The 15,472-nt window shown below is 32.3% G+C and overlaps 1 non-coding gene across 1 annotated transcript; it reads right to left on the bottom strand.

The window, feature by feature from the left end:
• Window positions 1-10,685: 10,685 nt before the first annotated feature.
• On the bottom strand, window positions 10,686-10,777 carry Trnay-gua. The gene is given in 2 exon segments: window positions 10,686-10,721; window positions 10,741-10,777. It is a non-coding gene; the product is annotated as a tRNA-Tyr (tRNA).
• Window positions 10,778-15,472: the final 4,695 nt, after the last annotated feature.

Below are 15,472 nucleotides of genomic sequence, written 5' to 3'. Positions count from 1 at the left end.
GGAAGCCTGCCAACTCATAATAAGGTAGTTTCGTACCTATGATTTGAGATCCATGTTCCCATAGAATTTTATGGTTATACCTCCTCGCACACTTCGAATTATGGGATTACGAGGTTATGAAGCTAGGAGGTTATGAGGAGGTATGAGGTTATGGCGCAGTGAGACCATGAATGTCTCAGGCGAGTTTGAAATCTGGAAAATCATTTTGTAGAGGAAATAATGGAATACATAGTTTAAATCGAAAAGAGGTGAAAAAGCTCGCGGGTTCAGAAAATAAGTAGAATAAGGGAATCTTAGAAGAATTAAAAATAAATAAGTATATTTTTATATTCCAATTTTTCTTTCAATCCAATTTAAGTTAAGTCAGAGTTAAGTATATAGCCACTATGTAGAAATCCAGGATGTCCCAATTGAATACTCCAAACACTTTAGCTAATGATAAATTCACCCAAAATAAGAAAAAAGTTTCTACAAACAAGAATCAACAAATGCTTAGTTTCCGATAAACTGGGTGTTCAAGTTAACTCTAGACCGCTTAGGTGGATAGCATACTTGTAGTAACCCCAGTGATATATTCTCATTTAATGTGCAAAGTGTAAAAAAATATTTTATTTTAGTAACGCACGGTTTATTTTAAACACTCAGTACATATTTTCTATGATTATTGCAAACTGCCTTGAAACACTTCGCACATGCAGTTTTTGTTTTTCGGTTATTTGTTCTTGGACATAAAGTACAGCGAGTTTGTTTCTGCAATTTTGTTAGAGGTGGATCAGTTGTTTCTTCTGTTTCTATATCCAGCAGATTTTTTATTGATTCTTTGAATGTTCGAGGTAATGGTTTTGCTAAACGTCTTTCCATATGAGGCCTTGCAAGTTGTAGTCCAAGTTCAAATAAATATTTCCGACGAACACTTTTTTGTTTGTCACGCTTAACAATTTGAAAAATAATGTTTGAATTAATGGCTGCTGATCCATCATACCATAAAAAACGTAATGGCCATCTGCGTGTTGGAATATGTAAGCACCATTTGGTTATAAGTATCGATGCCTCCTTTGGTCGAATTATAAAAATTTATTATTTCGTGTTTTTTATTTTCATCTATTGTACAACCAGTAGACATTGTAGATAGCAGTAGCACAGATTTAGCTTTCTTAGGTGTGAAGGACACTAAAGTTTTTTGGTTGTCGAATGCAAACTAAGATGACATAATTCCTTTTCCTTTGTTTGAAAGGAACGACTGAAGAATTTCCCTCTTATTTTTTCTGAGAGTACCCACAATGGTCAAATTGTAGTCAGCAAGTATTTTGTCAGCCAAAGGAATAGACATAAACCAATGGTCCATTGTCATATTGCGTCCGGTTCCGTGAATGGGTTCTGTCAGTTTTTTTACGTAATAATCTGGGAGAGGTTCTTTATTTGGCCTGTTTTCTTTGCCGCTATATGGATATTTGTCAGGTTTTGATGAAATATACACTCCAAAAAGGACATTCCAATTGTACAATAATTATGAGGAGTATAGTTTTGCACAGTTAGATATAAATATTTCCCATATGTTATGTACTGGAGAAAATTTATCTTCTCTATTTCTCACAGTTTTGTAGTCAAATCTAAGGCAAGATATCAGAAATCTAAATCTGGTTTAATTCATTATATATCGATATACTTGTGATCCATGTTTTGACCACATTTCTGCTGTAGTCATATGATTATCTTTTTCTACAGCCTGCTATATGGAGTAGTTCTATAAGGGCCAAAATCTCATCGACATCTGTCTAGCTGACAAGCCCACAATTAGCAGCGTATCTCTCCTTTTCTCGTTGTATTTCCATATTAGTATACAAGACGATGTTGTCTATCATATCCGCACTAAAAAATAATTTCCATGCCTCTAACTCCATTGCAATATTTTTAGCCGCACTTTTTGGTTCTGGAACACGTAAAACGATGTTTCGTTTAGGTGTGCGAGTATGACATGGAAGCTCAGTGCTCCAAATATGTACATTATTCCCTTTTATTACTTTTCCTGGAAGCTGTTCTCTTTCATCCTCTTCTCCACTTTCTTCCGCTGAGTAGGTGCTCCTTCTGTCGCTTTCTATTGAAACATTGTCTTCCTAGTCAGTGTTGCCATTATCCGAATCAGGTTCATTGTGGAGTTCGTCATTCCACCGAAACAAAGTTTGGATCATTCGGTCTGACAGCCATCTAAAAATTACGTTATTTGTAATATCTGGAATAGAAATAAAATACGATGTAATGCTTACTTGAGGTTATTTGCGACCCTAAATACAAAATAAACTATTGCATTGAACAAAAACGTGCCACTAGTAATACATACACTCTATCCTGAAATAGACATAGCGAATCCGGCGATGTTGCCAATTCACGCACAAAAAAGTTGTAAGCGTTTAAATTTCTTTTAGGGTGACGTGTAACCCCACAAAGCATTCTAGGGTTAAAAAAAATATTATATATACGTTCAAATATCTCGGAAAACATTTGATGTAGATATATGAAACATGAGCTAACAATTTATTCAATGGAAAGCAAAAATCTGCTGAATTGATATACAAATCAATCAACTACTGTCACTAAGGATCTGTACGCTACTGACTGTTTTGGAAGTTGGATAAGTGTATTTAGTTACTAGCGTAACTAAGATAAATGCCACAGATAAAACCCGGGAGTCTTTGCAGAGTTTTATTTAAAGTATTTAAAATAAAATGAGTTGAATACATCTAAAATATCTCTAAAACTGTTCACTTCACAAACCTACAGTTTCATATCATATACCTATTAAAATTCCTATTGCCGTATATATTTTGTTGTTTCCAATATCGTACTTGAATCGGACTAAACGTTGCAACGTCGTTTTTTAGTTTCGTCTGCTTCCCTGTGCTCTAGTTTCGTGCCGCGAAAATCTTACTGCAAAGTGTAACCCCCCCTTACAAAAAAGCTGTGTACGCCACTGGTTTCATACATTTCAAATACAGTTTTATATGCAGTGCAACCACATGGAAATCATTGCTGCAGCAATCTTTTAACAAAGCTTTAAAAAAAAAGTTTATGTCTATGACTTTTTGGACTTTTTAAGAAATTTTACAGGAAATTGTATTTCGACAAGAAAGTGCCTATACATTTTTAGATGTTTTAAATATTTTCAACTATACCGGATCATTCGCTTTTTATGATTAGGACTTTAATCATTGATATAAATTGAGAAAATAATGTCATATTGTGATAAACCCATTTCCTTCTTTTATAAATATAAGCGCATGAAAACAAAGTTATTTGGGTTCAATTTATGTATTCTTAAATTACGAATGTTTTTCTTATTCATGTTGTATAAAGTGTACTAATGAAAAGTTCTATAGATTTAAATAATTATTGCGAAAACAATCATAGGAGCCTGTAAGGTGCCCTGCTAATCTCAAATTTTGAGATAATTTCTATGCTGGCGGAAGTTTTTGAATATATTTCTTGAATTTATATTTATTCTAGAGCAAAAAAGTCTCTTACTATTTTTAAAATAAATGGAAAAGGCTAAAGGAAAAATAACTTTGTTAGCATTTGCTGTTTGCATTTGTAGCGTCAACGTCATCAACTAATAACTGCCTTCTACCTATGAAAGTAAATAAACGCTCTTTTCTATCACGTTTTATTCACAGCAACTTATGTAGTTTGTAATGTGTTATTTAGATATTAATGTCTGATGATTAAAGAATGCAAATCGCTCTCATTACTTACTTTTATACAAAAGCCTCAATGAAAAATCTGCTTGTGGCCGTCTATGTATAATTCAACTCCGGATACGCATCCTTCTTAGCCTTCTTGAGAACGTTGAAACTGAAAATATTTACAGTGTATCTGGACAAAGGACTGGGATACATAAATTCTAATACTCTGCTGGTTATGAGGGTGCCATTAAATATAGAAACAATACCGACAACTCTCAGCATTTTCCCCATGTTGCTTTTGCTTAATTCAAACTTTCTGCATTGTTCGTATGAACATAGTGAAGTATGTTAGCAAGATGAAATTTTATTGCAAATAAGAATTTTTTACTGCTCTTCGTAAATACGAGTATGTATCCTTCATAAAGTAATATACATTTTCATTTACATTTACTGAAACCGTAAAAACAGTTCGTTAAAATTTCTAAATAATTCTAACAAAGGACAAATCATTCATCGGGTTATAAAGATAATGGTACAAGTTGAAATAACATTTTTCAGTTAAGAGTTTTTTATCAGTATTGTACATTGGTAACAAACTACATCTTTAATTGAAAAATCATCAAAATTCTGAAGCCCTGAGGGACTGAAATAGTCTTCATTGATCAAAACATTTGTCCCAGGAAAAGATCTTTTTCTTCCAAATCGATAACATTACACCAGGAAAATTAGCGAAAATAAAAGAGTAACTCGAAAAAGTCCTATCCGCGAGATTATTGTAAAATTGTCTAAAGGAACATAATACAAGACATCTCTCATCTCGTGAGTCAAAAACTTTTATTAGCTAACTTTTCTATTTAAACAAATAAGTGAGGAAAACAGTTTTTTCACTTTGCAGGGAAAACCATCAATTTTAGCGAAAAGTTACTCCCAGACAGCTTATAGGGAGTACAATTATTTACAAAATGAGACTTGTTAAATTAAAATCGGTTAATAAACAAAAAAGTTATTGCAAAAAACAAAATAAGTGCCAATTTTTTAATTTGTATATAACTATCGCATTTATTGTTAAAAAAATTTTAAAACCTATGACAAGTTGAGGGTTTTGTCATACTTCAAAATTATGCCAAAAGTAGGCGCTGTAAGTGCAAAGGCTTCAAAAGTTATGAACTTTAAGCCTCTGCACAGGCATTAATTTTCAACCAAACATGATTCTGAAAGCGTCATTGTAATCTTAAAGACGTAATTAAGCGACGTATTAAAAAATATCACGGTTTTCTTAACATTAAAAAACCGTGTGTTTTTCGCTTATAAACAATTTGAATAGCATTGTTGCTATTTATGCTATCTCACCGAAAATAGATGCAAGTTCAAATTGATACGCGCTGTAAATTTTGCAATATCTCTTCTATTCATCGTAGAAACCTATTTTTTTTAACTGGGGTAGCTCGATGAAAAAATAACAATACGAATTCGTAGAATAGCCCTGAACCTCAGAAAAAATGCATCTTTTACACTTAATTTCTTTTAATTTACAAAAATGTCACAAAAATTATTGTTAAACGAAATATTTATTAAAATTTCAATTTCGGAATTATTTTACTATTATTAAATAAATAAATGAAGATGATTTTAAAACTGTATTTTTTGCCAGCTATCCATTGGATCTATTTTCGATGAGGTAGCATAAATAGCAACAATGTTATTCAAATTGTTTATAAGCGAAAAACGCACGGTTTTTTAATGCACAATGTGAGAATGTTAATGTCAAGAAAACCGTGATATTTTTTAATACGTCGCTTAATTACGTCTTTAAGATTACAATGACGCTTTCAGAATCATGTTTGGTTGAAAATTAACGCCTGTACAGAGGCTTAAAGTTCATAACTTTTCGAGCCTCCGTTATAAACAAATAGAATTGTGCGAAAAAACTATTGCACCTACATCGCCCACTTTTGGCACACTTTTGAAGTATGACAAAACCCTCAACTTGTCACAGGTTTAATCAAATTTTAACAATAAATGCGATAGTTATAAACAAATTAAAAATGGGCACTTTTCTTGTTTTTTTTGCAATAACTTTTTTGTTTATTAACCGATTTTAATTTAACAAGTCTCATTTTGTAGATAATTTTTAATTAAATTAATTCCCTCCGGATGGTCACCTATCAACTAACCGTGATCAGCGTTCCATGACTTTTCGTATGAATGCCATGAATGCTCTCACTAGACCTCACTCGCCCCGCCCTATATTCAATTTAATTCCAAATACACCCAAATTTGGCAATGTTACATAAAAGATGACAATAATTGTCAAGTAAAATATCACTTTATATAATTTTCTTATGTCTTATGTATACATGAAACATGTAGCTTGAAATTAAGTTAATTATGTTTTAAGAAGATTCATGAGAATCCTTACTTTCACATATACAACTAGACCATTTAATTTCATGCTTCACTTTGGAAGGTTTGGTTTAATTAGAACAGAATTAGTATGTTACTGAGATACATTGGTGGTAACATATTGAAAGAGGAAACAATATTTGTATTTGTATCAGTATTAAAATATGGAAGTTTTCCTGTTACCTTGCATCAGGAGTGCAGATATAAGTGGCGCTTGAAATTAAATTTTTTATTTTTTTAATCAAAATTTGTTGTCATTTGGTTGGGTCCAATCTTTCCGAAATAACAGATACTAATTTTACTGTTATTAGCTAAAAACTTAAGTAATGAAGTAAAAACACAAATAGTTGATAACTCATTGAAAAAATACATAAAATTCCTTATATGGTCAAGAATATTTTTAAAATATAGGTTACGCAATGAACCAGAAACTAGCTTTTGCAAAGAGAGTAGTAATAGAAATATTAAACAATTACATTGCAGTTAGGAATGAAACTTAAATACTTCATTTTTAGTACGACCTTCCTTTTAACTTTTAATCGATATTTTCTAAAAATTGTAAGAAAGACGTGCTTCAGCCATCACATATTTTTCTCACTTTTTTTATACACACCCTTATTTAGTCATACGAGCACGTTACTGTTTGCCACATTATCCGGCATGACATAGAAAGACNCCTATATTCAATTTAATTCCAAATGCACCCAAATTTGGCAAGGTTACATAAAAGATGACAATAATTGTCAAGTAAAATATCACTTCATATAATTTTCTTATGTCTTATGTATACGTGAAACATGTAGCTTGAAATTAAGTTGTTTTAAGAAGATTCATGAGAATCTTTACTTTCACATATACAACTAGACCATTTTATTTCATGCTTCACTTTGGAAGGTTTGGTTTAATTAGAACAGAATTAGTATGTTACTGAGATACATTGGTGGTAACATATTGAAAGAGGAAACAATATTTGTATTTGTATCAGTATTAAAATATGGAAGTTTTCCTGTTACCTTGCATCAGGGGTGCAGATATAAGTGGCGCTTGAAATTCATTTTTTTATTTTTTTAATCAAAATTTGTTCTCATTTGGTTGGGTCCAATCTTTCCGAAATAACAGATACTAATTTTACTGTTATTAGCTAAAAACTTAAGTAATGAAGTAAAAACACAAATAGTTGATAACTCATTGAAAAAATACATAAAATTCCTTATATGGTCAAGAATATTTTTAAAATATAGGTTACGCAATGAACCAGAAACTAGCTTTTGCAAAGAGAGTAGTAATAGAAATATTAAACAATTACATTGCAGTTAGGAATGAAACTTAAATACTTCATTTTTAGCACGACCTTCCTTTTAACCTTTAATCGATATTTTCTAAAAATTGTAAGAAAGACGTGCTTCATCCATCACATATTTTTCTCACTTTTTTTATACACACCCTTATTTAGTCATACGAGCACGTTACTGTTTGCCACATTATCCGGCATGACATAGAAAGACAGAATTGATCATCTGACGATAAAAAGAGGATACGTCTGATACCTTTACAAGCCGTATTAAATTATTTAATCAAAAATAAGCTACATACTTTTTTCTTTTTAATTTATTTGAAAGCATAGCGAATTTAATTTTGATGTTTCAAATACCTTGTCTGCCAGTAAACAAGATGGGTTACCCAATTACGAGTTAATTCAGTAATTGCGGTGAATGTGATATTAAATATTGTTCTATATATTTCCAAGGTTAAGTTGTTTTAGGCGTTGTATTTGGAGAGAAAGGAATTTTATATTTCACCGAGTTGTTTGAAAATCATTAGTGGGTTTTGTAACCCTGTGAATATGAAATAAGAATGTATTGATGTTCTAATAAATTTACTAACAGATATAATTTTGATAGACTTAAACCAAAGGTGTAATGAATTGCCTATAACTAAATAACTTTATAAAACAGGTACAAAACAAAAATGGAGAGAAGCAAGACGGTCTAATAAAATTGAAATAGTCATACAAATTTCAAGAAAACCTAGTTTGGCACTTTACTGTCCGGAAATAGTTGGATATATTGAATGGTTGAATCTTTATTCAGTCCATCAGGATCATCGACTAAAACATAAGTATAAATACTAATTATTATACAGGGTGTCCGGAAAGGTCATGTCAAAAATGGAGGGGTGTACACGGGAGCTCAAAATAGTTGTAGTACTTCATAACAAAATTTTTTCCTATCGGGCTTCTTTGTGGATTTATTCGCCTTCAAGGAAAGAAGTTTGAAAAACAAATTCCAATTATAAATTATTTCATGGTTCGATTCCTCTCTCACTTTGTTAAAAAAAAAAGGTATACCGTATATCAGTCGATATCTCGTACCGTTTTTGAGAAGATCGGATTTTACACACTCACTACAGTTCACAACTTATTTATTGTATGTTTTTACAAAAATGTGTTACTAACATTTTTGTAAAATCTTGGTTTCTATAGAATTAAAAGAAAAAAGANTGAATGGTTGAATCTTTATTCAGTCCATCAGGATCATCGACTAAAATATAAGTATAAATACTAATTATTATACAAGGTGTCCGGAAAGGTCATGTTAAAAATGGAGGAGTGTACAGGGGAGCTCAAAATAGTTGTAGTACTTCATAAAATATTTTTTCCTATCGGGCTTCTTTGTGGAGGTATTCGCCTTCAAGGCAAGAAGTTTGAAAAACAAATTCCAATTATAACTTATTTCATGGTTCGATTCCTCTCTCACTTTGTTAAAAAAAAGGTATACCGTATATCAGTCGATATCTCGTACCGTTTTTGAGAAGATCGAATTTTACACACTCACTACAGTTCACAACTTATTTATTGTATGTTTTTACAAAAATGTGTTACTAACATTTTTGTAAAAATCTTGGTTTCTATAGAATTAAAAGAAAAAAGAGAACTGTTAAGTAAGATGTTGAATATGTGCACCTAGAACTTCATTGCATTTTCTGAAATTGAATGAACAAATATGAAATGACAAATATCTAATTGCTTATACATACTTGTTGACAGTCATCTCAATTTCCAAGATTTTTGCAAAAATGTTAATATCGCATATCGTTATATGTTGTTAATAAAATTCGATTTTCTCAAAAACGGTACAAGCTATCGATTGATATATGGTACACCTTTTTTTTTATCAAAGTGAGAGAGAAATCGAACTACGAAAAAAAATGCCAGATTTGGCAACGCTGTCAAAGGTGTATAAATTTAAATGAAACATTTCGCCTGCTCTTGTATAATCCAGGCATATTGAATATCGGTTTAAACTTGGAAATGAGCATTATCATGAGTTACTTTAATTGCCCAAATTTCATTGTTGTCATGGTAACGACTTAGAAGTTATAATTGGAAATTGTTTCCAAACTTTTTTCTTTGAAGGTGAATAACTCTACAACGAAGTCCGATAGGAAAAAAAAATTATGAAGTAAGTACTATCTATTTTGACCTCTATATACCCCTTCATTTTTGACATGACCTTTCCGGACACCATGTATAATTCAATTTTGTGGAAATAAAAAACTTGCTGTTATATATCAGTTGAATACATAATAAATATACAAGATTACAACTTTTTAATTATCCAATACAGCTATCTTCCTAATTTTAAGAAATACAGACCTGGTTAAATGAGCAAAAATGTGCAGAATTTTATGCCGATTACGGATTCGTTTTTAAATAGAAAATTTCGAATACTTTCGAAGATATTCGAAGGAAACCCATTTTATGCTATTTCTTTTTTTTAATCGTATTTCACACTTGTTTTACAAAATTTTTGGACAAAAAAATGAGGTCTGACATTAAATAAGTTCATGTATAATTTTTTTAACAACAAGCTCTTAATGATTCTATTTTATTTTCGTATTCTTCTCAGCAAACCCTTTCATTTGATACCCATATCATGGGGGTACATAAAAAATAACTGGTCCGCCATCTTTGGGAGTCCGCCATATTGGATTTAGAATGACGTCACTTAGCTAACCATGCATTGTTGTCCAAACTAAACGTGTATGCAAATTTTCAGCTCAATCGGTTGGGGATAACTGTTCAGTTGCAAGATTTGACCCATACTAACAAGACAAGTTAAATAAAAGGTTGTAATAATAATGTGAGGAATCGATTTTTGCTGTCCAGTATTAATGTATCTCTAAAAATGTGTGTTGAGCGATAGTTAACTTTTGCTTTCGCCATATTGCATGTTTGCCTCAAGAAAAGGGAAATTTTTTTTATAACGATATATAATTTTTGGGGTATTCATAAATATGTAACCAAGATATTGAATATTATATAATTTTAATAAAAAAATCAAGATCAGATGACTTGCTGTTATAATGTCCGATATTTATTTTATAGGGTGACCTATGTCTTGACTAATAAACTTACTAATATGTTGAAATGTTCAAACACTTAAATGCTTATAGCAACGTGCAAATGCTTAATATAAAAAGACTGAGTATGAGAAAAAACCATTACCGCATTCATTTTTCAGTTATCTAAGTAATATATTGTCGGAGATGTGTGATTTATATTTTGGAAAAAACCAGTTTCATTTTTTGAGATATAAAAAGTGTTCCTTCGAGCCGGATTTGAACCAGCGACCTATGGATGTCTACGAATTGTGTTCCACTACAGTCCACCGCTCTACCAACTGAGCTATCGAAGGATATTAAATCCGATGGTACTCTTAGTTCTCCGTAAATATTTCCCATTAAAACAAAGTAAGTCTTACCAATCTTGTCGTAGAAACTAAAAATCATATATGTATTAATATTCATGCATGTTTATATACATATAGACGGTAGACACTAATTTGCTAAACTTTTTTATATGAATAGCTTCTATACAAAAAGCTTCCTTCCTTTTTCTGCCGCACATACCGCCTTTCAAGTCTTTTGCCACAATACCTATTAGTTTATTTACAATAGCAGGAACTGATAACTAACTTAATACAACTGTCGACCTATATTATAATTGAATTACCTACATAATAAATCAGTTAGTAGTGAACACATTTCTATAAAACCAATTTTCCATCCAAAGTTCGTGCCCTTTTACAATACCCTACACCGCAACAAGATTCCTAATCAATAAAGTTACAATATATAATCAATTAGAAGTCGTGAATATATGAAAAGGAACCATATTAGGTATTACATTATATAAGAGACAATACTTTTCGTGAAAGCGGTAGTGGTCTGAAAAAAGTTACGATTTTCCTTTTACATTATCCGGACTAAATTTTATTGGATGGCCATATTTGGAACATGAGGAGCATAGAAAGGTTTGGGTAAAATATTTCCGCCTTGCCCTAAAACAATACAGGCGAATTCTGTTCATGGTTCATCTGTTTATACGAGAATATAGGAAATTTTTATTTTCTTGTTTTTACATCCCTACGTCGTTTAACTGACAATGTTAGGTATCTCCAAATATGTGTTAGTTTGTCTCTAGAAGCACAAAATTTAAAATGTATCTTCATTCTACAAGTAAGTAGCCATTAATAATTATTATAAGTTTTAAATTTCTAAGAAAAAATATAGATACACAAAAAAGTATTTTATTTTTAATATTTGATCCTCTATGCATAATTAGTATTTGTACATTTGAATATATGTAGTTTGTAGAGTATTGTAAAATAGTAAACAAAGGAATATCTAATTTTGTTATATAAGTCAATTAAAAAAACTATGATTAAAATAAGTAAATTTATATTAAAATTTATAAAATGTGAATATTATAAATAGGTAAGTATAGAGTTTGTTTATTGTATTAATCAGTGAAGTACCTTCAGGGTATTTTAAATAAAACCTACTACTAAGAAATAAAACTCAAATTTACTCTACTTTAATAAGTGCGGAGTTGTATTTAACTATTTAGTGCTTTAATATACTGTAAAGCACCTAAGTAACTAATTTTATTTTATTATAGTAATAATATGTTTTTACCATAAAGTGCCATCTCGTGTAGCCATTATTCCTAATAAAGTAACAAAAAGGGTTAGCAAAAAGTAAGCTTATTTTAATTTGTTCTGAATTTAATTTTTAGGATCATAAATTTAATTTAATATATTTCACGTCACGTATTAGTCATTGGTCGTTATTCCTTCTCTAAATTAAGAAAATTTTCCTGTCAGAATAAACATTACTTGCTATTTTACTTCAATATGGATACTAGTAGATTAGATTAATACATATGGGTATTTGTTATACGTGACGCAGAAATAACGCAAAAAATTCGTATTTTATTATGTGTTGCGTTTTCACAAAAACGCTAAAACACGTCAATTAGTAAATTAGAATTGTCATTTTGTCAGGTTGCTTAAACCTTTTTTGCGCTATGTTTCATAAACTTGACGCTATCGATATTTTTTTTAAATAGCACTACCTAATTTTTTAAGCATAAATGGATAGTCCTTTTGAAGGGATATACGTCGATATAGGGTTTGGCCTACTTTACTTTGACAGGAGCGAAGAAAAAGCCAATGACTGGAATGGACATGGTTTAAAATAACAACAAAAGTAGTTATCATAAACTAATGGGATAACAGTGCCACAGCAAAAAATGGAAATTTGTGGATGTTTTGTGTTTTGGTTGATTGTAGGTAGGTTTTTATGTATTGATATGTTGGCGTTTTCGGCGATACGACGAACGGCAGTGTGTGGATTTTCAGTGACAGCTAAACATAACATTTTGCCTGTCATTTTCTGTCACTGTCGTTGGCCTTCCAGATCTAGACATATCTCTAGCACGTCCAGCGTCTTCAAATTTGCGTGCTAAACGGCATACTGTAGACCAGTGTTTTTCAACCTTTTTCATGTCGCGGTCCCCTTAGTATGGAAAAATATTTCGCGACCCCCTACCCTACCCTTCGCTGTTTCTAACTTGTATTTTTTTTGTAATAAATTTTATAAAATATCGAATCCGTACATTATTTTTTAATTATTTTCGTAATTAGGTGTCGGCTAAATATGTAATTAAGTACTAAAACAGACGTGTATTTTTTCATCGACTGCGTCGCCAACCGTCTCCACGGAAAAGCGATAGAGCGTACGTGCGTATAAGTGGCCGATGCGATGCCGCCTTTCGCCTCGCAAGTACGGCGAGCGCGAGCATGAAAATCGAGTGAATGAGCGAGATACGATGAGCGCTGCGGGTGCGTTGGGGAGTACAGACCGGGACGCGTGTCGACGGACACTTGGAAAAATGCTACATTGCCATTTAGCACTTGTTTGACGAGCGCAAGCTATTGTTTGAACTCGCGTATTTCAATTTATTGGAGTGACTTGTAATTATTGAAAGTGGATAAGTTTCTAAAAAGACCAACACAACCGTCAACTTCAACTTCCAGTGAAAGTAGCGAAACAAAACCAAAGAAAAAGCGTTTGTATGACGACAATTATTTAAAATTCGGATTTACTGTCATCGAAAATAAATCACAGTGCGTTATTTGCTACGTAACTTTATCACGCGAAAGCATGAAGCCATCGAAGCTAGTGCGCCATCTCAACACAAAACATCCAAATGAAAAAAACAAACCGTTGGAATTTTTTGAGCGAAAATTGAAGAGCCTTAATCATCAAAAAACTGCTGTAGTACAGATGTCCAACCAAACTGAAAAAGCGTTGCTACCTAGTTACCGAGTAGCTTTTCGTGTAGCTAAAACAGGAAAACCTCATACAATTGCCGAATATTTGATTTTACCAGCGGCATTAGATATGGATATTTCTACCGCTTGTTTGGCAAACAAGCGGTAGAAAAGCTCAAAAGTATACCTCTCTCTGATAATACCATTCAACGCAGGATAAGCGATATGGCGACTGATGTCCGTGATCAAGTCATAGAAAAAATGAAAGAAAGTACTTTTATATCCTTGCAGTTTGATGAATCCACGGATATTGCGGGTTGTGCGCAGTTTGTAGCTTTTGTGCGTTTTGAATCCAATGAGAGATTGCTGGAAGAAATACTGTTTTGTAAAGCTCTTCCCACGAATGCAACAAGTCAGTGCCTATAGAACATGTTCCTTGAAGCTACATAAAACTTCCATATCGATTGGGCGAAGAAATGCATAGCTATTTGTAGTGACGGAGCAAAAGCTATGACTGGTTCGAAAAGCGGCTTTATCACTAGACTAAAAGCACTGATGCCAAATGCTTGTTGGATGCATTGCTTTCTTCGTCGCCAAGCTCTTGCGGCCAAAACCTTGCCACAGGAATACAATGAAGTTCTCAATATAATTATAAAAGTAGTAAATTCTATTAAAGGGAAAGCGTTACAGACACGTCTATTTCGAAACATTTGTGAAGAAATGGCTTCACTGCACCAAAATTTGCTTTACCACACAGAGATTAGGTGGTTATCGAAAAGCAAAGTACTGACAAGAGTTTTGGAACTTCGAGCTGAACTTTTGATGTATTTACAGCAGGTCAAGTCAGAATATGCCAAATTTATTTGTGACCCGGAATTCCTTTTAAAACTGGCTTTTCTTTCTGACCTATTCGAGCATTTAAATACCTTGAAGAAAATTTTTCAAGGGCGAGATGAAAATATTATTGCCGCTAAAGACAAAATCCATGGCTTCACGAAAAAAAAAAAAACCTGTGGTCATCATCCATAAAGCAAAACAACTTTGATTCATTTTGACCGACTAAGTCTTATATTGGAGAAGTGGGGTCTGAGATAAACATCGAATCATATATACCTGGCATGGAAATTGTCTTGCAGAATTTGAAATAAGAATTGTGTCATTATTTCTCGGTGCAAGAAATTTCAGAAAACACTGGACAAAGGTGGATCATAAATCCGTTTTTAAATGCAGCTACAGACGAGGCTAGTTTGTGAACCAACCTAAAAGAAAATATGCTGGAATTATCTGCTGATGGAATGTTACACTTGGAATTCAAGTCTGTCACTTTGGATACCTTTTGGTTGAAAAGAAAAACAGAATACCCACAATTAACCACAGAAGCTTTGAAGTGTTTGATTCCATTTGCCACCTCCTACTTGTGTGAGTTAACATTTTCGTCGATAGCTCAAATAAAAGGCAAACAGAGAAATCGCTTAAATTTAGAAAATGATTTAATTCTATGTGTAGCAAAAACGGATCCGCGATGAGAAAAATTGGTTAACAAGAAACAGGCGCAACCATCACATTAATGTGAATGTGTGGCTGTTCCTCATCACATTAATGATTCATGTTACTCGTAGATATTTGTTGATTTGTCTTAACCTAATTTCTACCTAATCTTTGATTAACCGTTTCTAAATAAATATAACATTTTGAACTAGAATGTTTTTTTACTTTATAAGCCTCTAAAAGTAACTGCGACCCCCTTAAAGAGGTTTCGCGACCCCCCAGGGG

Source organism: Anoplophora glabripennis, unplaced genomic scaffold (genome assembly GCF_000390285.2).
Source record: "Anoplophora glabripennis isolate ALB-LARVAE unplaced genomic scaffold, Agla_2.0 scaffold194, whole genome shotgun sequence".
In the NCBI taxonomy this organism is placed as follows: Eukaryota; Metazoa; Arthropoda; class Insecta; order Coleoptera; family Cerambycidae; genus Anoplophora; species Anoplophora glabripennis.
The sequence above is the reverse complement of the archived record's forward strand: the minus strand, read 5'-3'. Positions and strand labels throughout refer to the sequence as shown.